Source organism: Heterodontus francisci, unplaced genomic scaffold, assembly GCF_036365525.1.
Source record: "Heterodontus francisci isolate sHetFra1 unplaced genomic scaffold, sHetFra1.hap1 HAP1_SCAFFOLD_75, whole genome shotgun sequence".
NCBI classification, from domain to species: domain Eukaryota; kingdom Metazoa; phylum Chordata; class Chondrichthyes; order Heterodontiformes; family Heterodontidae; genus Heterodontus; species Heterodontus francisci.
In genome coordinates this window covers 2,889,241-2,916,276 of record NW_027141820.1, presented here as the reverse complement: position 1 = coordinate 2,916,276, position 27,036 = coordinate 2,889,241, and the positions used below count along the sequence as shown (strand labels likewise).

The 27,036-nt window shown below is 43.8% G+C and overlaps 2 non-coding genes across 2 annotated transcripts; both read left to right on the top strand.

The window, feature by feature from the left end:
- The first annotated feature begins 17,040 nt into the window (after nucleotides 1–17,040).
- On the top strand, nucleotides 17,041–17,131 carry trnar-ucu (transfer RNA arginine (anticodon UCU)). The gene is given in 2 exon segments: nucleotides 17,041–17,077; nucleotides 17,096–17,131. It is a non-coding gene; the product is annotated as a tRNA-Arg (tRNA).
- Nucleotides 17,132–26,268: 9,137 nt separating this feature from the next.
- trnaw-cca (transfer RNA tryptophan (anticodon CCA)) lies at nucleotides 26,269–26,340 on the top strand. The gene has a single exon. It is a non-coding gene; the product is annotated as a tRNA-Trp (tRNA).
- Nucleotides 26,341–27,036: the final 696 nt, after the last annotated feature.

Genomic DNA, 27,036 nt, shown 5'->3' with positions numbered 1-27,036 from the left:
AATGGCACAGTGGTTGGCACTGCAACCTCACAGCTCTCGCAACCCAGGTTCAGTTCTGGGTACTGCCTGTGCAGAGTTTGCAAGTTCTCCCTGTGACTGTGTGTGTTTCTGCTGGGTGCTCCGGTTTCCTCCCACAAGCAAAGACTGCAGGTTGATAGGTAAATTGGCTGTTGTAAATTGCTCCTAGTGTAGGTAAGAGAATGGTGGGGATGTGGTAGGGAATATGGGATTATGGCGTAGGATTACTATAAATGGGTGGTGGTTGGTCAACACAGACTCAGTGGGCCGTAGGGCCTGTTTCAGTTTTGCATGTCTCTATGACTTGCTAACAAAATTCAAGCAGATGGGATTAAAGGGGCAGTGGCAGTGTGGATCCAAAATTGGCTGCAGGGTAAAAAGTAGGGTGAATGCTTGTTTTTCAGAATGGAGGGAGTAATACAGTAATGTCCTTGTTGTTGCAATATGTTCAATGTCAGACCCCGAGCTGTCCGAGGGATGGGGCAATTTGTGATGTTCCTGTGGTTGCAATATTTGCAGTGTCTGACCTTGATCTGTCACAGGGACGTGGCATTTATGAGGTCCCTGTGGGGTGCTGTTTGTTTGGTGTATCACACTGACCTGTCCCAGAGAGCGGGAAGGTTGTGATGTCCTTGTGGGTTGCAATCTGTTCAGTGTCTGACTCTGATCTGTACCAGAGATGGGGCAGTGTGTGATATCCTTGTGCATGTCATACAGGCCCACTGGTGTGTGGTTCCATCCTGATGCCAAGAAACAGAGCCCCATCTCTGGGCAAAAAGTCTCACTTCTCAAGGGGTGTCTGGAGAAGACACAGTGGCGCAGTGGTTAGCACCGCAGCCTCACACCTCTAGTGACCCGCGTTCGATTCTGGGTACTGCCTGTGCAGAGTTTACAAGTTCTCCCTGTGACTGCGTGGGTTTCTGCCGGGTGCTCTGGTTTCCTCCCACAGCCAAAGACTTGCAGGTTGATAGGTAAATTGGCCATTGTAAATTGCCCCTAGTGTAGGTAGGTGGTAGGGGAATTGAGGGGATGTGGTAGGAATATGGGATTAATGTAGGATTAGTATAAATGGGTGGTTGATGGTTGGTACAGACTCGGTGGGCTGGAAGGACCTGTTTCAGTACTGTATCTCTAAATAAATAAATAAGAAGGCTGAGGCAGTAAACCTGGACAGTAAATCCGGAGTGGAGTCCTGGAGGCGGTTACCTGTGACGTATCAGGCAGTTTTCCAGCAACTCCTACAACAGAACTGGTAACAAACAGTACTGGTTTTTCCTTTCCTTTGGACAATACGAGCAATGCTAAGAGGGGGTCCTGATGCTCAGGGTCTCCATACTGTTTGCCCAGGCCTGTGCCCTAGAGAGGACACTCCAGCTTCGTGGTTAAACATGAGCACAACCCGGGAATAAACAGTTACTGATTATAAGCTCTCATTCAATTGGTGTAGAGTATGAGCGCCAGGGGTTACTTCGGACAATGGGAGAGCTCTTAGTGTCTCATTGGATAGCTACCATTCACTCCAAGCTGGGCAGCCCCCAGTCAGTTAGGTGCTGTGAAGCCACGACCTGCTTGCTTCAATGGGTGCTTGGAGCTTATAGAGTCATCTCTCAACAGGCGGACTGATAATCTGTGCACCAGGAAAAACAAACTCAACAAAGAAGACACCAGTCCTTCGCATCACAAGCTGGAATGTGAGGACCATGTGTCCTGGCCTTACCGACAACCTTCTGCAGGTTGATGACACACACAAGACAGCTGTGATTGACAAGGAACTCACAAGGCTCAATGTGGACGTTACTGTGCTGCAAGAAACTAGACTCGTTCAAAGTGGATCCGTCAAAGAGAAACACTACACCTTCTTCTGGCAGGGGAAAGCCCAAGAGGCAACTCGTGAGCATGGAGTGGGTTTCACAGTAAAATACACGCCACTTCAAATGAGTGAACCACCCACAGTAGGCTCAGAGAGACTTCTTACTCTTCACTTGTCAACAAGTGTGGGCCCAGTTAATCTCATGTGCATCTATGTCCCGACACTCACCTCCACCCCAGATGTCAAGGATCAATTCTATGTGACACTTGACACTGCCATCAGTAGAATTCCCAGCACTGAGGGACTGTACCTTCTAGGAGACTTCAACACAAGCTTGGGTACTGACTACACAGCTTTGCCAATATGCATAGGGCAACAGGGGATTGGTAAGATGAACAAAAATGGACAGAGGTTGCTGGAGCTATGCTGTCACCATGGATTCTGTGTGATGAACAGCTACTTCCAGGTCAAGCTGTGCTACAAGGTGTCCTGGAGACATCCGAGATCATGCCATTGGCACCAGCTAGACCTTATCTTCACCAGACATAACACCCTCAGCAGTGTCCTCATCACTCGCAGCTATCACAGCGCTGACTGTGACACTGATCACTCCCTGGTGTGTAACAAGGTCAGGCTTCAGCCAAGGAAGCTTCATCCATCCATGATAAAAGCTCGTCTTCTGATCAACACTTGCCGAACCACTGATCCAGAAAGGACCCAGGAGTTCCTCAACATCCTCGATCAGGCTCTTTCAGACAACAATGCTCAAGGCCTCAGTGCAGTGTCAAAGTGGAATCATCTGCACACCACCATCTATAACTCTGCACTCACTGTGTATAGGAAAAGAGATGGGAGGAATGCTGACTGGTTTGAGGCTTATTGGACTGAAATGGAGTCAGTTACTGTAACTAAGAGGAGAGCCCTCATGAACTACAAACAAGTCCCCAGCAAACAACATCTAAATGCTCTCAGAGCTGCCAGAAACAAGTCTCTGCAGACTGCTCGGCACTGCACCAATCAATACTGGTTAAAACTCTGCTGATGATTCCGGGGATGCTCGAGGGATGTATGAAGGAATTAAGAAAGCAATGGGCCCAGTAGTAACTAAATCAGCACCTTTTGAAGACAAAGAGAGGGGTGATCATCACTGAACCTAACAAGCAGATGGAAAGGTGAGTGGAGCATTATCTTGAACTCTACATAACGGAGAACATTGTCATTGAAGTAGCTCTCAGTGCCATTCCAGACTTCCCTGTCATGGAGGAACTGGACAGTGAGCCCTCCATAGTCGAGCTCAACAAGGGCTCAAAACATGCGTGATGCATTGTCACCTTGTACAAAATTAAGGGGGATCGAAGTGACTGCAGCAATTATCGGAGCCAGCTACTCAGTTCCACTCACCTGCTCGATCCCTTTCCTCCTGCAAGTTCCTTTGCTTCAGGTATCCATCCAATTTCCTTTTCAAATCATTGATTGTCTCTACTTCTACCACACTCGTGGGTCAGGACATTACCACTCACAGCATAAAAAAATTCCACCTCACCCAAGGATGGGAAATATTTATATCTTCTATATTTAGCTTATTCCCTATCTCTACGAGAATAGAATGGCAGTCAACATGAAAGGGAACCCAAAAATCTTCGAGCAGTATATAAATAATAAGCAGGTAGTCAGCGGTGAAGTGGGCCCCATTAGGGACAAAGAGGGTAATATATACTGAGAACTGCAGGGCAATGTTAATCTAGTTAATAAGTACCTTGTATCAATGATCACTAAGGAAGTGGAATTTGACAAAATATCAGTAGAAGTGGAGAGTGTAGAGGCAATGGAGAGGGTACAAATTGAGAGAGGGAGGTACTGAAAAGGCTGGTTATGCTTCAGGAAGATAAATTACCTGGTCCGGATGGCTTTCATCCCAGATTGCGAAAGGAAATGTGGATGCAGATAACAGAAAGGCTTGCTATAATCTTCCAATCTTCCCTGGATACGGGGGAGGTGTCAGAGGATTAAACAGTTGCAAATGTGACACCCTTATTCAAGAAAGGGTGTAAGGACAGTCCGGCTAACTACAGGCCAGTTAGATTAACAGCAGTGGTGGGTAAGGTTTTAGAAAGAACAATCAGGGAAAAAATCAACAGTCACTTGGAGAGGTTTGAGTTAATTCAGGAGCGTGAGCATGGATTTATAAATGGGAGTTCATGCTTGACTAATCTAACTGCATTTATTGATGAACTAACAGAGAAGGTTTATGAAGGGAATGCAGTGGATGTTGTTTATATGGATTTTAAGAAATGACACATAAAAGGGTGATTAACAACATTGAGGTTCATGGAATAGGAGGGTCAGTGTCCAATTGGATAGAAAATTGGCTTAAGGACAGAAAACAGCAAGTCGTAATAAATGATTCATTCTCAGACTGGAAGGTTGTCGACAGTGCTGTTCCCCAAGGGTCACTGCTGGAACCACTGCTTTTTACTTGCGACAGATAAATGACTTGGATCTTGGAATATAGAGTAGAATCTCAAAATATGCCGATAACACCAAACTTGGAGAAGTGGCAAACAGTGAGGATGAAATGAACCACCTGCAACAAGACAGTGATAGGCTAGCAGAATGGGCAGACAGGTGCAGATGGATTTTAATAGTGACTAGTGCGAGGTGATGCATTTTAGCAGAAGGAATAGGGAGAGGCAATATATACTTAATGGCACAGTTCTAAAGAGTGTGCAGGAATAGAGGGACCTGTTCACTCAACAATGAACAAAGTGAACAATTACTTCTTGTTGTGTGCTCTCAGATTTGTCACCTTCACTGCACTGGAGTGAGGTGACATCTACTGGCAGGAAGCAAGAACTGCAATCAAGCAGCAGAAATTCCATCGTCTGTCAGGGTGAAAGAAACATTGCAATGTGAGGAAATAGTGAATGGGTTTGATTGGGTTGGTGGAGACATGTATCCACTTGTGGTGGAGTCCAAAGCAAAGGCCAGAAATATAAAATTGTCATTATTAAAAGATATGGGGAATTCATGATAAATGTATTTAGGTAGTGAGTGGGTGGAATCTAGATAAAATAGAAAGTGAGATTGGGTGGACAGAAGCAGTGTGAAAGGATGGCTCAAACAAAAGGTAAACGCCCTGAAAGGTGAACTCTGTTTCTCTCTCCACAGATGCTGCCAGAGTTTCTGAACATTTACAACACTTTCTGTTTTTATTTCAGAATTTGCAAGATGTTGCTTTGCTCTGAAAAAAAATGGATGGTCGGCTTTGGCTGCCAGTGAAATTCCACAGGAGCTAAAAGGAAGTTCTGATATCAGTGGCATGTTCATCTAGGGGTATGATCTTTGCTTCGGGTGAGTGATTAATTAATGTGTGAGAGATCCTGGGTTCAAATCCTGGACAAGTCCTTCTTCTTTGGCATTTTTAGTTTAAGGTCATTGATTGGTTTCAGCCTTGCAGAATGCGGAATTGATTTCCATATGGAGCCTGCTTGAGGACCAGAGAGCTGGATTCAAAGAGCTTGATTAACTAAATGTACAGATAGCCAAGTGGGAATATAAAGTTGTTGCAGTAATTGTGACCTGACTCCAAAAACAACAGGACTGGGTTCTGGACTGGAATGGAATGGAATTCTTCAGTGTTTCTGTTGTTTGGCTTGCATTGACTCATCGATTTTCTTGTTTTTCACTTTGTCGATGCCTTTGAATAATTGTGGATCCTTCTTCAGATTGTCATCTTTCACCAGGTAGTTCTGACCTCTGATGATGATGATCGTAATGAGCTTCAACTCACTGATAGTTTTGGAACTGAACAGATTTCCTTTGCTTGAGTCTACAACATGGAACTCAGTCTGACATGTGGACCCATGGGAGGATTTGAATGCCACCCCTGCGTTGGAGAATACAGTTGCATCCATCCAATAAGAGACCGAGTAGAAGTGACAGTTCAGTCAGTCAAACATTAAACCTTTAATTTCAGGGTGGTGAGTTTGAGTGCCATTTTGTTTTTCCCTTTTTTAAGGCTTCAGTAGCAGAGAGTACAAGGAGTGTTTGAAATGAAATTCAGCAAAAGTATGAGAAAGCCTCACTTTGATTCGGGACTCATCTCTCTGCAGCATCTCGCTGTGAAAGATTGAACTTCATCTCATTTCATTCCCAGCTCGGGGTCAGTGCGGCTCAGTGGGACTTCTGCCTGTCTCCTGCTTCACAATCCATCAGTGCTGAGAAAGCAATGGGGAATATTATTCACGGCTCTGTAACCTGAGGACACCGATTTAAGGTGAATGGCAAAAGAACCAAAGGCAACATGAGGAAAAACTTCTTTTGCACAGCGAGTGGTTAAGATCTGATATGCACTGCTTGAGAGTGTGATGGAGGCTGATTCAACCATGGCTTTCAAAATGGTACAAGATAATTAACTGAAGTGGAAAAATTGCATGTTTTCATGGAATACATGAGTCTGTGGCATGAGATGAGTTGCTCGTGCATAGAAGCAGCACAAGCACAATGAGCTGAATGGCTTCCTTTTGTTCTGTAACTATTCTCTGATCTATGATTCTTTTCAGAGTGAAATCAACACTCACATACAAGAAACTGACAGGTACACTGTAAACTTCGCATTACCAGACAAGAAATTGACAGATACAGTGTGAAACCCACAGTCACGCAGCAGCAGTTGGCAGGTAACGTGTAAAAATCTTTCTTTCATATCCCAACTGCAAGGTACAAAGAAAATTAGGTACAAACCCAGGCTCACACTTCAAAGACTGAGAGATACAAAGCAAAACACATATTCACCTACAAGTACAGAGACGAAGACACACTCAGAGGAGGTGCAGATTAAAGACACATGCATGTAACAGAAACTGATAGGGATAGAATCAAACCCTTTCTCACTTCTCAGAAACTGATAGATAAGGACAAAAGCTGATGCTCACATACAAGTTGTTGAAAGATATGTGGTGAAACTCACAGAGCAATAGCAGAAACAAACAAGTACTGAATAATACCCACAGTCACAGACCAAAAACGGAAATATAGTGAGTTAAACACCACTTTCTCACACCAGAAACTCATGGCTACAAAGTGAAGCTGACTCTATCCTCCCAGGCACTGACAGGTGCAAAAGAAAACACTCACGACGATTCCAGGTCATGAAATGTACGTAATAAAACCTTTCAGCTGAAAGAATAGCATTAATGACAGGTGTGATACCCAGAATGCTCAGCGGCCTAGAATCCGCCCTATCTGTGACAGGAGCAGGGGGCGCAGGCGCGGTAGAGAGCTTTGTCAGCAGCAAGAGCTGCGGGTTCGGAGTTGGAGCGGGATATTCACAAAGTGCGAGAAGACTTTGCGGGCTCACACAGCTGGAGCAGGGCCTCAGGGCCACAATAAGATGGAACAATCCCATCTGTATCCCTGCGGATGGCGGTGGTGAAGCTTTTCCCGGTGAGGCTCCCGAAACGGCGTCTATAAATGGATAAGAATTGGGGACTGGGCAGGGAGCGTCTCTAAATGAATAAAATTTGGGTACTGGTCAGGGAGCGTCTGTAAATGGATAAGAATTGGGGACTGGGCAGGGAGCGTCTGCAAATGGATAAGAATTGGGGGACTGGGCAGGGAGCGTCTCTAAATGAATAAGATTTGGGTACTGGTCAGGAAGCGTCTGTAAATGGATAAGAATTGGGGACTGGGCAGGGAGTGTCGATAATTGAATAAGAGTTGGAGACTGGGCAGGGAGCGTTTCTAAATGAATAAGATTTGGGGACTGGGCAGGGAGAGTCGATAAATGCTTAAGAATTGGGGACTGGTTCGGGAGCGTTTTTTTATTCGTTCGTGGGATGTGGGCGTCGCTGGCTCGATCTCAGCTCGAGTAATGTGTCCCGTTCTGGGCACCAGGCTTTAGAAAGGACATCAAAGCTTCTGAGACAGTTCAGAGGAGATTTACTAGAATGATACCAGAGATGAGGGGTGTCAGTTCTCTGGACAGGCTGGTGAAGCTGGGATTGTTCTCCTCAGAGTAGAGAAGGTTAAGGGAAGATTTAATAGAGGTGTTCAGAATCATGAAGGATTTTCATAGGGTAGAGAGGGAGAAACTATTTCCACTATCCTGGGGGTCAGTAACCAGAGGACACAGATTTAAAATAATTGGCCAAAAATGTCAAGGGGAGGTGAGGAGAGATCTTTTTACCCAGTAACTGATTCGGATTTGGAATGAATTGTCTGACAGGGTGGTGGAAACAGATTCAATTATAACTTTCATAAAGGAATTGGACAAATATTTCAAAGTGAAATTCTCCAGGATTATGGGGAAATAGGCAGGGGGTTGGACTAATTGCATCCTTTTGTCAGAGAGTCAGCAGAGGCACAATGGGGCCGAATGGCCTCCTTCTGTGCTGTATGATTCTGTGAACATAAGAACGAGGAGCCGGAGTCGGCAAGTCAGCCACTCGAGCCTGCTCTGCCATTCAATACAATCATGGCTGATCTCATCACGGCAGTTCTTGTTTCTTGCCAGTAGATGTCACTTCACTCCAATGCAGTGAAGTTTACAAATCTGAGAGAGACACAACAGGAAAGAATTGTTCACATTATCGTGAATGTGTGGGATTTAGAAATACTGGGAGTGGAGACGAGTTATTACTTGTCTACTCGATCCCCATAGCCCTGTAAAATTATTTCCTTCAAGTGCCCATTCAAATTCCTTTTGTAATCCTCGATTGTCTCCATTTCCACCGCCTTCGTGGGCAGCGAGTTACAGATCATCACCAATCAGTGTAAAAAAATTCTTGCGCACATTCCCCCTGTATCTCCTGTCCAAAACCTTCAATCTGTGTCCCCTAGTCCTTGTACCAATAGTTAACGGGAACAATGTTTCCTTGCCAATTTATTTAAAACTGTCATAGCCGAAAACACATCTATCAATTCTCCCCTCACTTTCCTTTGATGCAGGGAGAACTACCCTAGCTTTTCCAAACTAACCTTGTAACTAAAATCCTCCATCCCAGGATCCATTCTGGTGAATTTCCTCTGCATCCTCTCAAGGACGCTCACATTCTTTCTTAAGTGTGGTAAGCAAAACTGGAAGCAACACGCCAACTGGGGCCGAACCAGAGCTTTATAATGGTTCAGCACAACTTCCCTGCTTTGCACTCAATGCCTCTTTTTTTCAAGCACAAGATCCCATATTCTTTGCTAACCACTCTCGCAATATGTCTTGCCACCTTCAAAGATTGATGCACATGAACCCCAAGTCCCTCTATTCCAACACACACTTTAGAACTGTGCCATTAAGTAAATATTGCCTCTCCCTATTCCTTATGCCAAAATACATCACCTCACACTTGTCACTATTAAATTCCATCTGCCACCTGTCTGCCCATTCTGCTAGCCTATCATTGTCCTGTTGCAGGCAGTTCATATCATCCTCACTGTTTGCCACTCCTCCAAGTTTGTTGTCATCGGGATATTTTGAGATTCTACTCAATATTCCAAGATCCAAGTCATTTATCTTTAGCAAAAAAAGCAGTGGTTCTAGCACTGACCCTTGGGGAACACCTCTGTCGACTATCCTCCAGTCTGACAAAGAATCATTTCATAAGACTCCCTGTTTTCTGTCCTTAAACCAATTTTCTATCCAATTGGACACTGACCCTCCTATACCACGAACATCAATTTTGTAAACCCCACTTTTATGTGGTACCTTGTCAAACGCTTCCTTAAAATCCATATAAACAACATCCACTGCATTCCCTTCATCAAGCTGCTCTGTTAGTTCATCAAAAAATGCAGTTAGATTAGTCTAGCATGAACTCCCATTTATAAATCCATTCTCACTCTACTTAATTAACTCAAACCTCTCCAAGTGACTGTTGATTTTTTACCCTGATTATTCTTTCTAAAACCTTACCCACCACTGCTGTTAATCTAACTGGCCTGCAGTTAGCCGGACTGACCTTACACCCTTTCTTGAATAAGGGTGTCGCATTTGCCACTGTTTAATCCTCTGGCACCTCCCCCGTATCCAGGGAAGATTGGAAGATTATGGCAAACTCTTCCATTATCTGCATCCGCATTTCCTTTCGCAACCTGGGATGTGAGCCATCCAGACCAGGTGATTGATCTACCCTAAGCACAGCCAGCCTTTTTAGTACCTCCCTCTCTCAATTTGTACCCTCTCCATTGACTCTACTCTCTTCACTTCGACTGATATTTTGTCAAATTCCACTTCCTTAGTGATCACTGATACAAAGTACTCATTAAGTAGATTAACATTGCCCTGCACCTCTAAGCTTATATTATCCTTTTTGTCCCTAATAGGCCCGACTCAACCTCTTACTACCCACTTATCATTTACATGCTGCTCGAAGATTTTTGGGTTTCCTTTCATGTTGACTGTCAGTCTATTCTCATAGAAATAGAGAATAAGCAAATATAGAAGATGTAAGTATTTCCCATCCTTGATGAGGTGGAACTTTCTTATGTTGTGGGTGGTAATGACTTGGCCCACGAGTGTGGTGGAAGCAGAGACAATCGATGATTTGAAAAGGAAATTAGATGGATACTTGAAGGAAAGAAACTTGCAGGAGGAAAGGGATCGAGCTGGTGAGTGGAACTGACTAGATTGCTCCTGGGAGAGCCAGCATGGACGTGATAGGCCAAACGACCACCTTCTATGCTGTAAATGACTCTGTGTTGTTTCTCAAATTCAATCCACTGGTGCTTGGTAAATAATTTCAAAGTAAATTGTGCAACTGGAAAATCAGAACCAAGGCAAGGGACGCATAATGAAGCAGAATTGCTGAAACCCGGGATTGAACCAGGAACCTTTATATCTTCAGTTCAACGCTCTCCCAACTGAGATATTTCAGCCCTACATTAACAGTGTCTTGTTGTCCTTGTTTTGGAAGAAAATACATACATTCAAGTTTTCCAAAAAATTAAAGAACACAACATGTGAGTAATATTCCCCATTGCTTTCTCAGTCCTGATGGATTGTGAAGCGGGAGACAGCCAGAAGTGCCACTGAGCCGCACAGACCCCGAGCTGAGAATGAAATGAGTTCAAATTCAATCTTTCATAGTGAGATGCTGCTGAGAGGTAAGAGTCCTGAATCAAAGCGAGACTTGCTCATTTCAAACACTCCCTGTACTCTCTGCTCATGAAGCCTTAAAAAAGGGAAAAACAGAATGGCATTCAAACTCACAACCCTGCCATTAAAAGTCTCATATTCGACTGACAGAACTGTCACTTCTACTCGGTCTCTTATTGGATGGATGCAACTCCAACGCAGGGATGGCATTCAAATCCTCCCATGGGTCCACATGTCAGACTGAGTTCCATGTTGCAGACTCAAGCAAAGGAAATCTGCTCAGTTCCAGAACTATCAGCGAATTGAAGCTGATTACGATCAACATCATCAGAGGTCAGAACTACGTGGTGAAAGAAGACACCCTGAAGAAGGATCCACAATTATTCAAAGGGATCGACAAAGTGAAAAACAAGAAAATCGATGAGTCAATGCAAGCCAAACAACAGAAACACTGAAGAATTCCATTCCATTCCAGTCCAGAACCCAGTCCTGTTGTTTTTGGAGTCAGGTCACAATTACAGCAACAACTTTATATTCCCACTTGGCTATCTGTACATTTAGTTAATTACATTTTTGTCGACAAGCTCTTTGAATCCAGTTGTCTGGTCCTCAAGCCAGCTCCGCATGGAAGTCAATTCCACCTTCTGCAAGGCTGAAACCAATAGATAACCTTAATCTAAACATGTCAGCAGGCCAGGGCTCATCTGGGATTAGAAACCTGGATTTCTTACATGTTGATCAACCACATTCCCTAAGCAAGAATCATACCCCTAGTCCAACGAGCCACTGACCAATCAGGTTGCTTTAGCTGCTGTGGAATTTCACTGGAACCCCCCAGCCAATCATCCATTTTTTTTTCATATCAAAGCAACATCCTGCAAATGCTGAAATAAAAACAGAAAGTGCTGGAAATGTTCAGCAGCTCTGGCAGCATCTGTGCTGAGAGAAACACAGTTAACATTTCACGGCACTCACCTTTTGTTTCAGCCATCCTTTCAGACTGCTTCTGTCCATCCAATCTCACTTTCTATTCTATTCACATTCTAACCATTCACTACGTTACTACATTTTTCATGAATTCCTCATTTCTTTTAATAATGGCAATTGTGTATTTCTGGCCTTTGCTTCAGACACCACCACAAGTGGAATCATGTCTCCATCTACCCAATCAAACCACTTCGCTGTATCCTCACATTGCAATGTTTCTTGAACCCTGACAGAGTTTCTGCTGCTTGATTGCAGTTCTTGCTTCCCGCCAGTAGATGTCACCTCACGCCAATACAGTGAAGTTTACAAATCTGAGAGAGACACAACAGGAAATAATTGTTCACATTATAGTGAATGTGTGGGATTTAGAAATACTAGGAGTGGAGACGAGTTATTATTGCACTCTGCTATTACATCTTTTATAAAGGACTCCAGCATTTTCCCCACGACTGATGTCAGGCTAACCGGTATATAATTCGCTGTTTTCTTTCTGCCTCTTTTTTTAAATAGTGGAGTTACATTAACTACCGTCCAATCCATTTGAACTGTTCCAGAGTCTACAGAATTTTGAAAAAAGACCAGAAATGCATCTGCTATTTCAAGGGCCACCTCCTTAAGTACTCTGGGATGTAGATTATCAGGCCTTGGGGATTTATCGGCCTTCAATCCCATCAATTTCCCAAACATTCCCTACTAATACAGATTTCATACAGTTCCTCCTTCTCATTAGACCCTATGTTCCCCAACATTTCTGGGAGGTAATTTGTATCCTCCTTTGTGAAGACAGAACCAAAGTATGTATTTAATTGGTCTGCCATTTCTTTGTTCCTCATTATAAATTCCCCCGTTTCTGACTGTAAGGGACCCACATTTGTCTTCACTAATCTTTTTCTCAGCACCTATCTATAGAAGCTTTTACAGTCAGTTTTTATGTTCTCTGCTAGCTTACTCTCATACTCTATTTCCCCCTTCTTAATCAATCCTTTTGTCCGCCTCTGCTAAATTCCAAACTGCTCACAATCTTCAGGTTTGCTGCTTGTTCTGACCATTTTATATTTCTCCTCCTTGTATCTAATTCTTTCCTTAATTTCTTTTGTAAGCCACAGTTGAGCCACCCTTCCTGTTTTACTTTTGCACAGACAGGAATGAACAATTGTTGTAATTCATCCATGCGCTCTTTAAATGCTAGCCATTGCCTATCCACTGTCAACCCTTTAAGTAACGTTCCCCAATCTATCATCGCCAACTCCCGCCTCATACCTTCATAGTTTCCTTTGTTTAGATTCAGGACCCGAGTCTCTGAATCAACTCTCTCACTCTCCATCTTAATGAAGAATTTTATCATATTATGGGCGCACTTCCCCAAGGGACCCCACACAACAAGATTGTTAACTAATCCTTTCTCATTACACAATACCCAGTCCAGGATGGCCTGTTCTCTGGAGGTGTAAAACACCTCTATCAATTCTCCACTCAATCTCCTTTGATATAGGCAGAATAATCCTAGCTTTTCCAACCTAACCTTGTAACTAAAATCTCCCATCCCTGGAACCATTCTGTTAAATCGCCTCTGCATCCTCTCCAGGACCCTCACATTCTTTCTAAAGTCTGCTGAGCAGAACTGGAAGCAACACTCCAATTGGGGCCTAACCAGATTTTTATAATGGTTCAGCATAACTTCCCTGCTTTTGTACTCAATGCCTCTATTTATAAAGCCCAAGATCCCATATGCTTTGCTAACCACTCTCGCAATATGTCTTGCCACCTTCAAAGATTGATGCACATGAACCCCAAGTCCATCTATTCCAGCACACTCTTTATAACTGTGCCATTAAGTATATATTGCCTCTCCCTATTCCTTATGCCAAAATACATCACCTCACACTTGTCACTATTAAATTCCATCTGCCACCTGTCTGCCCATTCTGCTAGCCTATCACTGTCCTGTTGCAGGCAGTTCATATCATCTTCACTGTTGGCCACTTCTCCAAGTTTGGTGTCATCGGCATATTTTGAGATTCTACTCTGTATTCCAAGATCCAAGTCACTTACCTTTACCAAAAAAAGCAGTGGTTCTAGCACTGACCCTTGGGGAACACCACTGTCGACTATCCTCCGGTCTGACCAAGAACCATTTAATATGACTCGCTGTTTTCAGTCTTTAAAACAATTTACTATCCAAATGGACGCTGACCCTCCTAATCCATGAACCCCAATTTTGTTAACCACCCTTTTATGTGGTACTTTATAAAATGCTTTCGTAATATCCATATAAACAACATCCACTGCATTCCCTTCATCAGTATTCTCAGATAGTTTATCAACAAATGCAGTTAGATTCGTCAAGCATGAACTCCCATTGATAAATCCATGCCCACTCTCCTGAATTAACTCAAACCTCTCCAAAGGACTTGATTTTTTTCCCTGACCTGTTGATCTCATGCTGATAGCAAGCTCAGCAAAGAGCATGTATTTGGCAATGTCACGGTCATCCATTTGGCCCAGTCAACAGAGTCACCGCTGACTCAAAAGGGCAAACATGCTGCGGATCCCTGCACGCTGGTGTACTTCCGCATTCGGCACTCTGTCCTGCCAGGAGATGCCCAGTATCCATCTGAGGCAGTGGAGGTGGAAGCTGTTCAGCCGCTTTTTTTGGCTTGTATAAGTTGTTGATGCTTCTCTACTATAAAGGAGGGTGCTGAGAACACAAGCCTGGTACACGTGGAGCTTTGTATTTTCGGTCAGTTTGCTGTCGGTTCACACTTGTCTTCTCAACTTTGACATGACAGCTGCAGCATTGGCAATCCTGGTGCTGATTTCAGCATCAAGGGCCAGATTGCTGGTGATTGTTGATTGAAGGTATGTGAAGCTGTTGACAACCTCCAAAGTGAGGTTGTCGATGTTGATGGAAAGTGGAGTCTCTACGTCCTGGCCCGTAACTTTCATCTTCGTGATGCTGATTGTCAGTCCAAACTCTTTGCAGGCCAGGGAGAACCGATCGACAAGCTGCTGTGACTGAACTTCATTATGGGATGTCAGCACAGCATCATCAGCAAATAGCAACTCACAGACTAGGAATTTACCCACTTTAGTCTTGGCGCACAGTCTTGCCAAGTTGAACAGCTTGTCGTCAGCTCTGATGTGCAGGTGAACACCTATATCTGAGTAATTGAAAGTGTACAATAGCAGCATGGAGAAGAATATGCCAATTATAAAGGATGTGATAACTAGACAGTTCGAAAATGATGACATGATTGGGCAGAGTCAACATAGATTTATGAAAAGGAAAACAGGTTTGAAAAACCTGTTGAGATTTTTGAGGATGTTACCTATAGAACAGATAAAGGAGAACCAGTGGATGTGTGGTATTTGTATTTTCCTTTGGTAAGGTCCCACACAGGAGGTGAGTAAACAAAATTAGAGCACATCGGCTTGGGGATAATATACTGATATGGATTGAGAATTGGTTAACAGACCGAAAACAGAGAGCAGGAATAACGGGTCCTTCTCAGGATGGCAGGCTGTTACTATTGGGGTACTGCAAGGATCAGTGTTGGAGCCACAGCTGTTAACAACCTATATAAATGATTTGGATGTGGGGATTAAATGTAATATTTCCAAGTTTGCAGATGACACAAAGCTCGGTGAAGTGTGAGTTGTGAGGAGGATGCAGAGAGGCTTCCAGGAGACCTGGAGAGGCTAAGTGAATGGGCAAGAACATGGAATATAATGTGAATAAGTGTGAAGTTATTCACTTTGGTAGAATAAACAGAAAGTCAGAGTATTTCTTAAATGGTGAGAGGTTGGGAAGTGTCGATGTCCAAAGGGACCTGGGTGTCCTTGTTCCTGAGACACTAAAAGCTCTTGTGCAGGTGCAGCAATCAATTAGGAAGGCAAATGGTATGTTGTACCCACACGAGGGGTCATGAGTACAGGAGTAAAGATGTCTTGCTGCAATTGTATAGAGCCTTGGTGAATCCGCACTGGAGTATTGTGTACAGTTTAGTCTCCTCATCTTATGAAGGATACACTTGCCATAGAGGGGGTGAAACAGAGGGTCAACAGACTAATCTTTTATTTGCATTTATTTCATTTCATCTCAGTTTGTTCAGTTTGCTTACCTACTGTTTTTTTTCAGGTTTGTACTTCCTGCTGTTCAATATTCAGTCCATTAACACCTAAGCTGTACTAATGCTTTGTCTTTCAACACACCATTAACATATTGTTTGCCTTTGCTGCATGACCTTTTGGTCAGCTATGTGGCCTTGTCCAATCTACACCTTCTCCTTTGTTATCTCTTGCCCCACCCCCACCCCACTTGCTTATAACCTGTGACTTTTCTAATATATGTCAGTTCCGAAGATGGGTCACTGACCTGAAACGTTAACTCTGCTTCTCTTTTCACAGATGCTGCCAGACCTGCTGAGTGGTTCCAGCATTTCTTGTTTTTATGTCACCAGACTAATCCCTGGGATGGTGGGATTGTCTTATGAGGAAACTGGGCCTGTATTCCTTAAAGTTTCGAAGAATGAGAGGTGATCTGATTGAAACTGACAAAATTCTTACAGGGCGTGACAGTGTGGATGGAGACAGGATGTTTGCCCTGGTTGGTGAGTCTAAAACCAAAGGACATCGTCTCAGAATAAGGAGTAGGCCATTTAAAACTGAGATGGGTGGAATTTCTTCACTCAGACGGTGGTGAATCATTGGAATACTGTGCCCCAGAGGGCTGTGGCAGCTCAATCATTGAGCATGTTCAAGACAGAAATTGATAGAAATCTTGATAATCATGACATCAAGGGATATGGGGATAGCATGGGAAAGGGGCTTTGAGGTAGATGATCAGCCATGATCGAATTGAATGACAGAGCAGGCTCGACGGGCTGAATAGCTTACTCCTATGTTCCTCTGTTCCTAAGAGAGTTGGCGCCAGCGCGCAGCCCTGCTTTACCCCACTGCTGATCTTGAAAGCGTCTGATGTTGCTCCATTGTAACTGATGGAACTGTGCATGTTCTCGTAGAAAGAAGAGATGATGCCCAAGAGGTCAGGAGGGCAGCCGATGTTCCATTGCAGTTTGAAGAGGCCGTCTCTGCTGACAAGATCAAAGGCCTTAGTGATGTTAATAAAAATGTGTGAGGCTCTGTGGCGCAATGGATAGCGTGTTGGACTTCTAAATAATGATTGAGACGATATTCAAAGGTTGTGGGTTCAAGTCCCACCAGAGTCAGATTTTTGGACCAGAAACAGAAGATCACAACGGAACAACAAATGAAGAAATGCGCCAAAAGCACAGATTCGGAGACAGAGCGAGAGAGAGAGGAGCAGAGCAGGGGGAAAAAAATCGAGGAGTGACGTCACAATGGAGAGTGAGAGCAGGGAAACGGAGAGCCGCTGGGGTGAGTATACAGGATTTGGTTCTTTCTTCGGTGCAGTGGAAGGAGCTGTTTGGTGAGGGTCTGGTAAGCTGTGACATCACAGGCAAGCAGGTAGTTGATTGGTTTGGAAGAACCGACCTGCTTGATGCGCATCTGGTAAGTGATTAAGATCCATTGTGGTCCTCACGTTTAAAATAGTAAACAAACTAGTGGTAAGTTTAATAAAATATGCAATAAAATGAATAATTGAATAAAATATTTAAGTAGTTAATTGAAACACGTTAAGGATGACAGGACAGGTGATGTGTCACAGCTGCAGCATGTGGGAGTTCCTGGATGCCAGTGTGATCCAGGGCAAACACGTCTGCAGTAAGTGTTTGCGGCTCAAAGAGGGAGAAAAAAGGAATGTAGTGGTAGTAGGGGACAGTATAGTAAGGTGGATTGACTCTGTTCTCTGCAGCAAAAGCAAGAGTCCAGACGGCTGTGTTGCCTGCCGGTGCCAGGATTCAGGACATCTGCTCAGGGCTGGAGCGAAACATACAATGGGAGGGGGAGGATCCAGTCGTCGTGGTCCATGTCGGTACCAAAGACATCGGCAGGACAAGGATAGAGGTTCTGCAAAGTCAGTGTGAGGAACTAGGCACCAAATTAAGAAGCAGAACCTCAAAGTTAATCATCTCTGGGTTATTACCTGAGCCATGTGCAAATTGGCATAGGACAAATACAATTAGAGAAAGTAATGTGCGGCTGAAAGACTGGTGTGGTAGTAGTGGGTTCTGGTTCATGGGGCGTTGGCACCAGTACTGGGAAAAGAGGTGGCTGTACCGTTGGGACGGTCTACACCTGAACCGTGCTCGTGCCGGTGTTCTAGCGAGCCACATAACGAGGGAAGTAGAGACGGTTTTAAACTGAATAGTGGGGGCAAGGGATCAAATTTGGGAAGATATGGTGAATCAAGGAGGAGAGACAAGGCAAGAGAGAAAGGTATAAATATGGGAAATGATAAACAGACTGTGACAGGAAGGGACAGAATGTACAAATCTAAGAGTAAATCGACAGATAAGGCAAGAGGTGACAAAAATAATAAAAGGACAAAACTAAATGCTCTGTATCTGAATGCATGGAGCATTTGAAACAAAACAGATGAACTGGGAGCACAAATAGAATAAATATGTAGGATCTGATAGTCATTACAGAGACATGGCTGCAGGGCGACATAGATTGGGATGTGAATATTGGAGGTGACATGGCATTTTGGAAGGACAGGAAGCTAGGAAAAGGTGACGGGGTAGCTCTGTTAATTAATGATGGTATTAGCGTAATAGAGAGGGATGACCTGAGTTCTGGAGATCAGGATGCAGAAGCAGTTTGAGTACAAATGAGAAATCATAAAGGCAAGAAGTCACTTGTGGGAGTGGTGTACAGCCCACCGAACATTAACCACACTGTCAGATGGGATATAAAGGAAGAAATAATGGCAGCTTGTCAGAAAGGTACTGTGATAATTATGGGGGATTTTAATCTACATATAGATTGGAAATTCAGATGGGCAGAGGTAGCCTAGATGAGGAGTACATAGAATGTTTTGGGGATAATTTCTTGGAACAATACATTATGGAGCCAACCAGAGAGCATTCTATACTAGACCTGGCATTGTGCAACGAGATAGGATTAATTAATGACCTCATAGTTAAGGTGCCCCTAGGTAGTAGCGATTATAATATGATTGAATTTTACATTCAGTTTGAGGGAGAGGAGAGTGGGTCCCAGACTAGTATTTTAAATTTAAATAAGGGCAATTATAAGGTCATGAAAGCAGAGCTAGCTAAAGTGAACTGGCAAATTAGGTTAAGGGATAAGTCAATAGAGATGCAGTGGCAGACATTTAAGGGGATATTTCAGAATTCACAGAATAGATACATTTCAACGAGAAAGAAAAGTTCCAAAGATGGGACTCACCATCCATGGTTCACGAAAACAGTTAAAGATACTATCAAACTTAAAGAAAAAGCCTATAATTGTGCAAAGGTGGGAGGCAGGTCAGAAGATTGGACAGAATATAAAAAGAACAGCAAAGAATGACTAAAAGATTGATAAGGAAGGTAAAATTAGAGTATGAGAGAAAGCTCGCAAGAAATTTCAAGACAACTAGTAAGAGTTTCGATAGATATTTTGAAAAGAAAAGAGTTAACAAAGCGACTGTTGGTCCAATAGAAAGTGTGTCTGGGGAATTAATAATGGATAATTAAGAGATGGCAGATGAATTGAACAGATACTTTGCATCGGTCTTCACTATTGAGGATACAAATAACATCCCAGTATGAGCCGTATATCAGGAAATTGAAGGGATGGAGGAACTCAAGAAAATTACAATCACCAGGGAAGTGGTACTAAACAAATTGTTGGAGCTGCGGGTTGACAGGTCGCCAGGTCCTGAATTGGCTAGTGAGATAGTTGATGCGCTGGTTTTAATATTCCAAATTTCCCTCGCTTCGGGAAGGTTCTGTTAGATTGGAAAGTAGCGAATGTAATTCATTTATTCAAAAAGGGAGGGAGACAGAAAGCAGGAAACGACAGGCCAGTTAGCTTAACATCTGTCTTAGGGAAAATGTTAGGAGCGATTACTGAAGATGTTATAGCAGGGCATTTAGAAAAAATTAAGGTAGTCAGGCAGAGTCAACATGGTTTTTTGAAAGGGAAATCATGTTTAACCAATTTATTGGAGTTCTTTGAGGGAGTTACATGTGCTGTGGATAAAGGGGAACCAGTGGATGTATTGTATTTCGATTTCCAGAAGGATAAGGTGCCATATCAAAGGTTATTGCAGAAAATAAAAGCTCATGGTGTCGGGGGTAACATATTGGCATGGATAGAAGATTGGCTAGCTGACAGGAAACAGAGAGTCAGCATAAATGGGTCATTTTCTGGTTGGCAAGAAGTAACGAGTGGTGTGCCACAGGGTTCTGTGCTGGGGCCTCAACTTTTTACAATTTATATAAATGACTTAGATGAAGGGACCGAAGGTATTGTTGCTAAATTTGCTGATCACAAAGATAGGTAGGAAAGTAGGTTGTGAAGAGGACATAAGGGGGCTACAAAGGGATATAGATAGGTTAAGTGATTGGGCAAAGACCTGGCAAATGGAGTATAATGTGGGAAAGTCGGAAATTGTCCACTATGGCAGGAAGAATAAAAAAGCATATTATCTAAATGGTGAGAGATTGCAGAGCTCTGAGATGCAGAGGGATCTGGGTGTCCGAGGGCATGAATTGCAAAAGGTTAGTATGCAGGTCCAGCACGTAATTAGGAAAGCTAATAGAATGTTATCATTTATCACCATGGGAATTGAATACAATAGTAGGGAGGTTATGCTTCCGCTATACAGGACATTGGTGAGACCTCTTCTGCAGTACTGAGTACTGTACTGGTCTCCTTATTTGCGGAAGGATGTAAATGCATTGGAGGTAGTACAGAGAAAGTTTACGAGACTAATACATGGAATGGGTGGGCTGTCTTACGAGGAAATATTGGACAAGCTAGGCTTGTCTCCGCCAGAGTTTAGAAGAGAAAGAGGTGACATGATTTGTTATTTAATTTATTAATTAACAAATTAGCTATCCTCCAGTCTTCCGGTACCTCACCCGTGGCGAACGATGATACAAAAATCTCTGCCAGCGCCCCAGCAATCTCATCCCTTGCTTCCCATAGCATCCTAGGATACATCTGATCAGGCCCTGGGGATTTATCCACCTTAATGCGCTTCAAAACCTCCAATACCTCCTCCTTTGTAATGTTGATATGCTGCAGGATATCGCTGTTCCCTCCCTTGAACTCACTAGCTTCCATGACCTTCTCCACGGTAAATACAGACAAGAAATATTCATTTAAGACCTCGCCCATTTCGCGTGGCTTCACACACAGATTGCCACACTGATCCTTAAGGGGACCTACTCTCTCCCTAGCTACCCTTTTACTCTTAATACACTTATAGAATCTTTTGGGATTCTCCTTTATCTTATCTGCCAGGGAAATCTCATGGCCCCTTTTCGCCCTCCTAATTTCCTTCTTAAGTATACTCCTATATCCCCTATACTTCTCGAGGGACTCGCTCGATCCCAGCTGCCTATACCTGACGTATGCCTCCTTCTTTGTCCTGACCAGACCCTCAATATCCCTCGTCAACCAAGGTTCCCTAAACTTGCCAGCCTTGCCCTTCCATCTAACAGGAACATGCTGGCCCTGAACTCTTCCTATCTCACTTTTAAAAGCCTCCCACTTGCCAGACGTCCCTTTACCTGTAAACAGCCTCTCCCATTCAACTTTTGAGAGTTCCTGTCTGATGCCATGGAAATTAGCCTTCCCCCAATTTAGGACTTCAACCTGAGGACCAGTCCTATTCTTTTTCATAACTATCTTGAAGCTAATAGAGTTATGGTCACTGGTCCCAAAGTGCTCCCCCACTGCCATATCAACCACCTGCCCATTCTCATTTCCTAAGAGGAGATCGAGTGTAGCCCCTTCTCTAGTCGGGCCATCCACGTACTGCTTCAGAAAACTATCCTGGACTCACTTAACAAATTCTTCCCCATCTGATCCCTTAGCACTAAGGCAGTCCCAGTCAATATTAGGGAAGTTAAAATCACCTACTATTACAACCCTATAATTCCTATACCTATCTGTGATTTCCCTACATATATGCTCCTCCACTTCCCTCTGACTATTGGGGGGCCTATAGTATAATCCCATCAAAGGGATCACCCTTTTATTATTTCTAAGTTCTACCAGTATGGCCTCACTGGACATTCACCCCGGGATATCCTCTCTAAGTACTGCCGTGATGTCCTCCCTAATCAATAGTGCAACTCCCCCTCCTCTCTTACCTCTACCTCTGTCACGCCGGAAGGATCGGTACCGCGGAACATTGAGCTGCCAGTCCTGCCCATCCCTCAACCACGTTTCCGTAATAGCTACAATACCACAATCCCATGTACCGATCCATGCTCTGAGTTCATCTGCCTTACCTGTAAGGATACTTGCATTAAAGTAAATGCAGTTTAGCCCACCAGACCTTCCACGCTCCCTGTCCTGCCCCTGCCTGGCCTGCCTACTGGACTTGCTTGCTTTAACCTCTCCATTTGCCTCAACTATCTCATCGGAGAGACTACTACTTTGGGTCCCACCCCCGCTGCAAGACTAGTTTAAACCCTCCAGTGTATTACTATAAAATCTCCCTACAAGGATATTGGTCCCCTTCCAGTTCAGATGCAACCCGTCCCTCTTGTACAGGTCACCTCTGCACCAGAAGAGATCCCAATGATCCAAGTACCTGAAGCCTTCCCGCCTTCGCCAGTCTTCAGCAATGCATTCATTTGCCTAATCCTCCTATTCCTACCCGCACTAGCACGTGTCACAGGGAGTAATCCTGAGATTACAACCCTAGAGGTCCTGCTCTTTAACCTTCTGCCTAACTCCCTATATTCACTTTGCAGAACCTCATCTCTCTTCCTGCCTATGTCGTTCGTACCAATATGGACCACGATCTCTGGCTGCACACCCTCCCCTTTCAGAATTTCCGGCAGCTGCTCCGAAACATCCTTGACCCTAGTATTAGCAAGGCAACATACCATCCTGGAGTCTCGTTTGCGGCCACAGAAACGGCTATCTGCACCCCTTATGATAGAATCCCCTATCACAATAGCTCTTCCACCCCTTTTCCTCCCCTGCTGTGCAGCAGAGCCCTCCGTGGTGCCACGGACCGCGCTGTTGCTCTTTTCCCCTGGGAGGTCTTCCCCCCAACAGTAACCAAAGCGGTGTATCTGTTTGAGAGGGGGTTGGCCACAGGGGACTCCTGCACTACCTGCCTGCTCCGACTATTCCATCTGGTGGTCACCCATCCCTTTTCTGCCTGTGCATCCATTACCTGCGGTGCGACCACCTCACTAAACATGCTATCCATGACGCCCACAGCTTCGTGGACGCTCCACAGTGAAACCACCCGCAGGTCCAGCTCCATAATGCGAGTAGCCAGTAGCTGCAGCTGGATACACTTCCTGCACACATGGTCGTCATGGAGACTGGGAGGGTTCCTGAATCCCCACATAGCGCAGGAGGAGCATATCACGGGACTGAGCTCTCCTGCCATGACTTACCCTTAGATTAATTAGTTACTCCCTTAATTAAAAAGTACTAATGACACTAGGGGCCTTGTTCTACCCACTACAATCTAAAGTCCTTCATAAGCTACACTGAATAAAAAAAAACACTTTAGTAGTACTCATCTTATCAGCAGAGGTTTTTTTTTCAAGAAAAAAAACTTTGCCCTTTTCTTTAAGATATTTAAATACACAAACAGCAGTGACTCACCAACCAATCAACTTTCAGCTCTCCTCTGACATCACAGTTGGCTTCTTTTTTTTCAAAACTCCAGCACACTGTAAGAGCTCCACTCCACTCCTGGAAGGTAAGAGACTGGGCCTCGATCCTCGGATTGGATTTATCGGCTCCACTCTCAACGTTCTCCTTATATCGGTCCATATAGGTCAGCTCCGCTCCGCTCCTCTCCGCTCCCGGAAGGTAATTCACCAGCTTTTGCAGAAAAGTAGGTCTTAAGCTGTTGCAGTACCTGTTAGAAAGATAGTCTAAGCTATTCTGAAGTCATCTTCCAATGTCATCTACATGGAAGCAGGATTTTAAAGGATAAGATGTAGTTTTTAAAAGTCACTTCAATCTTGCTCAAGAGTCTTTACAAAGAAGCCAAGTAAATCTTGATAAAAAGTCATATACATTGAGAGATCTTTTAAAAGCACTTCAATCTTGTTAATAAAAAGTCAGATGTAAATTTGAGTACTCTGATCAGGCTATGCTAAAAAGTTACATACAATTAAGAAATAAAATACAACATTTAAAATGTCTGAACTCCCTCTGAAAGTTGACAACTGCTGCTGCCGGTGTCTTCCTGGAATAGTGGAGCTGTTGTGTCAACAGAAAAGTCTTTCCCGAGCAGGCCCTGAGCCTGTTGGTACCGGCTTTAATCCAACCCAGGTAAAAATCAGGGTACATTGTGGGCAATGAGCCCAAATTGCTGAACTACAGGTCCCTGTCACTTTAAAGAGTGGGCTGGTGCGATTATGATCAGAGGCTCCTTCTAAGCACATTTCTCACCACCACAACTTCCAGATGCTGGTGTTAGTGTGTGCATGTACCAGCAGTTGCAGTGCTGTTCAGACCCTCAACAGCAGTGAAAGTCTCAGAGTTCACCGCGATTGGGGCTGTAAAATCCAGGCCAATATCTCACAGTCCTGTTAGATTTGCTCTCCCTCTGTACAAAATCAAACTCCACACATTGTCTTTCACTCACTCCTGTTTCCAGCCCTGATGGTGCAGAAATCCCCTCTCAAAGGTACACAATCCAGTTGATTTCTGATCAAATACCTCCTTCCTCATTCAATAGAGGAAACAGAGACATGAACAGGAGTCAGGTGCAAGAAAGTTTCACCAACAGAGCAAAGAAAGGCACCAACAAAAGTCACACCTACTTTCCAAATCATTTCACTGTAATATTCTTTCACTTGTTTTGTAAGTGACTGCAATAAATCTGAAAATGAGCACCATGAGGTTTGTGTTCACTAGTCACTTGTTCTCCTGTGTTTGTCTGTCAGGTTTGTAATACAGTTTGTATTGGATATTGAAGAGAATCTCTTTTCAAGATGATTGCACATCGTACGGTGTTTAAAGCAACCAACTTGGAAAATGGCAGAAAATGAATGTTTCAATACCTGTGTGACCAGATTCTTCCAATGCTTTTCAACAGCTCGATTGATGATGCTTGCAATCTGTATCCTGTGGAGAATGGGAGAGGAGATTAAAAACATGGTGCATGAACAGGACAGACTGTGTAAAATGGGAGCACAGAAATACTGCCACCTCATTGAAAGTTAATGAGATTTATTCGAAGTCAGACACCTGTCCACAATGAACAAGTGAATACATTAATTGTCCACTTTCAATCTAACTGGGACTGAGGTTCCAACAGAGATGTTTTCTGGAAAATACCTGCTGCAGTTTTAAAATTGATGAACTGGAACATCTTACACTAACTTTCAAATAACTGGAGTGATTGTATAGTTCTCATAGTGGAGAGAAGGAGTTGTTTATAAATATAAGCAGAAAAACACATTTGTGGATTGGTGAATGAGCTTTATCTTTCTGAAATGTATTTGTCCATTGGTTGCAGGTCACTAGAAATTCTTTTTTACATTTCAATTGTAGCAGCAGCAGTTAGCAGCAAAATGTCTGATTAATCAGAGTAGTGGGTCTCGGAAACACTTAAACAGCCGAGACCCTGTAAAACAGAACTCCAAGTTATAGTTTAAATAAGGCACTGAACTGACAGAGCGGTAAAGGCCTGCTCAGGTCAGGAAAAAAAACCCGACCCGAACCTGACAGAACCACATTGGACCCGAGCCTGACCCGGCCTGAGTATCTCCATTTATTCCCACGCCCAAACTAACCCGAGCCTTACCCGACCACCGGAATGTTCACTTTATCTACCTCCCGATTCCGAATCGACAGGAAGCTGCAGCATGAGCGCAATGACGTCATAGAGATGCTCACTTGCTCACTGCGCAGACTCAGAGTTTCCCTCCTTAATGACCCGGACTCCCGGCTTTGGTTGGCTTTTCAACTTTTGACACTTATTAAACTTAACTTCCCAGCAAAGTTAAATGTAATACTTACTGTGTGTGTCCGACACGGACTCAGACCAACCTGGACCCAGCCTGACCTGAACCTGACCCAACCTGACCCGAGCCCGAAAGCCAGAACCGGAAGAGCGACCCGACATGACCCGAACCCGACACAGGTCGTCGGGTTCAGATCGGATTGCAGGCCTTTACAGAGTGGAGGTCAGATGAGGATTGAATTAATTTCAATCACTGAATCTAAACAAGAAGTAAATCTGTCAGGAATGGAACCACTTTGCTTTATATGTGAGCTTGTGGCACAACGGTAGCGCGTCTGACTCCAGATCAGAAGGTTGCGTGTTCAAATCACGTCAGGCTCAGTTGCGTTTTACAGCAGCTCAAGTTCCTGGATTTTATTTCAGAAGAGAGTTCGATCAATTGGAATGTTCAGTGAATGGTTGAATTTCAAGATCAACTTCAATAGATTAAAGTCCTGATTTCTGGTTCCGTTCCATTTCCATGCTCAGTTCTTATTTTACACTGTTTTATATCAGAACAATGTTTCCGGGATGTGATGTGTCCATTGTTTGTACAATTGCTCTGTCACCCAGTGTGAGAAATAAAACACAAACCGCCCAGCGTGCGGCTCAAACCCATACCTGGCTCTGTCTATAGGCCGCTTAGTTCAGTTGGTTAGGACGCAGTGTTGATAACAACAAGGCTGTGGATTTGATCCCCATGTGCGCTGTCACATGGTCAGTCAATAATTTGACACATTTTTGTTACGCTTAAAATCCAACTTTTGGATGCAAACAAGTTTACATAAAATGTCAAAGGGAATTTATTTTGAATAACATCCATTGCATCTTTGTCACTGATCTGGAGTAACACAGAATACTTTCCAATTATCTTCCATTTGCTGATAAACGTTGAACTCGTGGCCTGTTCTCGTTAATGGTCACGAGCAACAAAAACAGACAGAGCGAGTCTGACCACCCAGAGATGTGGAAAAGGCTTCAGTTTGGGACAAATGCAGCAAATCAAATGTTCACCCGGCCCCGAGAGAGTCAAAAACT